Consider the following 3,330-nt stretch of genomic DNA (forward strand, 5'->3'; position numbering starts at 1 on the left):
TCAACTAGCCTTCAGAATTTATTTCTAATCAAACAGCAGAGTTAAATACTAATAAAAATTAGTTTATATAATATGTGACAAATAATTATTTAGATTTTAGTCACAATTACCATCACGGTTGTGTTAACGAAAAAAAAAATGTTTACAATTAAAATATTTACAATTTTAATTAAGTTAAAATATTGAATTGTGATTGTGTGAGAGGAAAAAAATTTTTACCATTGAAATGTTTATAATTTTCATTTAATTGAAATATTGAATTCATTAAGTATATTCCAATTTCAATATAAAAGCATACTTACCGGGCGTAGGGGTTACCGTGATCACGAAGGCGGTTCCCTCGGGGCAAAGCTTGACCATTGCACATTCGGTTGAGTAGAACCCTGCGATTATTCCTAATGTGAATAACTCGTGCGTGGAATTTTTGGGTGTCGGGATGGCGTACGCGCCGACCCGGTTAAAGAATACATTCAGATATAATATTTAGGATAATATGTATATCGAATGCAATATAAATGATTGCAATCATTTATTAGAATTGCTTTTTTACATTGACATTAGCTGTATTGAGTGAGAAAAGAATAATGCAAAAAACTTTTAAATTGTTTAACTAATTTTTATATTAACTTTATTAACTTTATTTAATAATTAATAAATAAATAATATTTAAAAAGTATTGAACCAAAATATTTATGTCAATATAAAAAATAATATTAAATTATTATTTTATATAAAAATTGTAATATGAATCAAATGGTCCACAAATGGTCAACTAGCCTTCAGAATTTATTTCTAATCAAACAGCAGAGTTAAATACTAATAAAAATTAGTTTATATAATATGTGACAAATAATTATTTAGATTTTAGTCACAATTACCATCACGGTTGTGTTAACGAAAAAAAAAAAAATGTTTACAATTAAAATATTTACAATTTTCATTAAGTTAAAATATTGAATTGTGATTGTGTGAGAGGAAAAAAATTTTTACCATTGAAATGTTTATAATTTTCATTTAATTGAAATATTGAATTCATTAAGTATATCCCAATTTCAATATAAAAGCATACTTACCTGGCGTAGGGGTTACCGTGATCACGAAGGCGGTTCCCTCGGGGCAAAGCTTGACCATTGCACATTCGGTTGAGTAGAACCCTGCGATTATTCCTAATGTGAATAACTCGTGCGTGGAATTTTTGGGTGTCGGGATGGCGTACGCGCCGACCCGGTTAAAGAATACATTCAGATATAATATTTAGGATAATATGTATATCGAATGCAATATAAATGATTGCAATCATTTATTAGAATTGCTTTTTTACATTGACATTAGCTGTATTGAGTGAGAAAAGAATAATGCAAAAAACTTTTAAATTGTTTAACTAATTTTTATATTAACTTTATTAACTTTATTTAATAATTAATAAATAAATAATATTTAAAAAGTATTGAACCAAAATATTTATGTCAATATAAAAAATAATATTAAATTATTATTTTATATAAAAATTGTAATATGAATCAAATGGTCCACAAATGGTCAACTAGCCTTCAGAATTTATTTCTAATCAAACAGCAGAGTTAAATACTAATAAAAATTAGTTTATATAATATGTGACAAATAATTATTTAGATTTTAGTCACAATTACCATCACGGTTGTGTTAACGAAAAAAAAAATGTTTACAATTAAAATATTTACAATTTTGATTAAGTTAAAATATTGAATTGTGATTGTGTGAGAGGAAAAAAATTTTTTAATTTTCATTAAATTGAAATAATGAATTCATTAAGTATATGCCAATTTCAATATAAAAGCATACTTACCTGGCGTAGGGGTTACCGTGATCACGAAGGCGGTTCCCTCGGGGCAAAGCTTGACCATTGCACATTCGGTTGAGTAGAACCCTGCGATTATTCCTAATGTGAATAACTCGTGCGTGGAATTTTTGGGTGTCGGGATGGCGTACGCGCCGACCCGGTTAAAGAATACATTCAGATATAATATTTAGGATAATATGTATATCGAATGCAATATAAATGATTGCAATCATTTATTAGAATTGCTTTTTTACATTGACATTAGCTGTATTGAGTGAGAAAAGAATAATGCAAAAAACTTTTAAATTGTTTAAATAATTTTTATATTAACTTCTTTATTTAATAATTAATAAATAAATAATATTTAAAAAGTATTGAACCAAAATATTTATGTCGATATAAGAAATAATATTAAATTATTATTTTATATAAAAATTGTAATATGAATCAAATGGTCCACTCAACTAGCCTTCAGAATTTATTTCTAATCAAACAGCAGAGTTAAATACTAATAAAAATTAATTTATATAATATGTGACAAATAATTATTTAGATTTTAGTCACAATTACCATCACGGTTGTGTTAACGAAAAAAAAAAATGTTTACAATTAAAATATTTACAATTTTCATTAAGTTAAAATATTGAATTGTGATTGTGTGAGAGGAAAAAAATTTTTACCATTGAAATGTTTATAATTTTCATTAAATTGAAATATTGAATTCATTAAGTATATTCCAATTTCAATATAAAAGCATACTTACCTGGCGTAGGGGTTACCGTGATCACGAAGGCGGTTCCCTCGGGGCAAAGCTTGACCATTGCACATTCGGTTGAGTAGAACCCTGCGATTATTCCTAATGTGAATAACTCGTGCGTGGAATTTTTGGGTGTCGGGATGGCGTACGCGCCGACCCGGTTAAAGAATACATTCAGATATAATATTTAGGATAATATATCGAATGCAATATAAATGATTGCAATCATTTATTAGAATTGCTTTTTTACATTGACATTAGCTGTATTGAGTGAGAAAAGAATAATGCAAAAAACTTTTAAATTGTTTAACTAATTTTTATATTAAATTCTTTATTTAATAATTAATAAATAAATAATATTTAAAAAGTATTGAACCAAAAGTATTTATATCGATATAAAAAATAATATTAAATTATTATTTTATATAAAAATTGTAATATGAATCAAATGGTCCACTCAACTAGCCTTCAGAATTTATTTCTAATCAAACAGCAGAGTTAAATAACATACTAATAAAAATTAGTTTATATAATATGTGACAAATAATTATTTAGATTTTAGTCACAATTACCATCACGGTTGTGTTAACGAAAAAAAAAATGTTTACAATTAAAATATTTATAATTTTCATTAAGTTAAAATATTGAATTGTGATTGTGTGAGAGGAAAAAAATGTTTACCATTGAAATGTTTATAATTTTCATTTAATTGAAATATTGAATTCATTAAGTATATGCCAATTTCAATATAAAA

The 3,330-nt window shown here is 25.8% G+C and overlaps 4 non-coding genes across 4 annotated transcripts; all 4 read left to right on the top strand.

The window, feature by feature from the left end:
• The first annotated feature begins 294 nt into the window (after nucleotides 1-294).
• On the top strand, nucleotides 295-458 carry LOC119665291. Its single transcript, XR_005251369.1, has one exon. It is a non-coding gene; the product is annotated as a U1 spliceosomal RNA (small nuclear RNA).
• A 607-nt stretch (nucleotides 459-1,065) lies between these two features.
• LOC119665287 lies at nucleotides 1,066-1,229 on the top strand. The gene has a single exon (XR_005251366.1). It is a non-coding gene; the product is annotated as a U1 spliceosomal RNA (small nuclear RNA).
• Nucleotides 1,230-1,817: 588 nt separating this feature from the next.
• Nucleotides 1,818-1,981, top strand: LOC119665288. The gene has a single exon (XR_005251367.1). It is a non-coding gene; the product is annotated as a U1 spliceosomal RNA (small nuclear RNA).
• A 593-nt stretch (nucleotides 1,982-2,574) lies between these two features.
• Nucleotides 2,575-2,738, top strand: LOC119665290. Its single transcript, XR_005251368.1, has one exon. It is a non-coding gene; the product is annotated as a U1 spliceosomal RNA (small nuclear RNA).
• Nucleotides 2,739-3,330: the final 592 nt, after the last annotated feature.

The sequence above is a fragment of the Teleopsis dalmanni genome, unplaced genomic scaffold, assembly GCF_002237135.1.
Source record: "Teleopsis dalmanni isolate 2A unplaced genomic scaffold, ASM223713v2 unscaffolded_contig_4315, whole genome shotgun sequence".
NCBI lineage: Eukaryota > Metazoa > Arthropoda > Insecta > Diptera > Diopsidae > Teleopsis > Teleopsis dalmanni.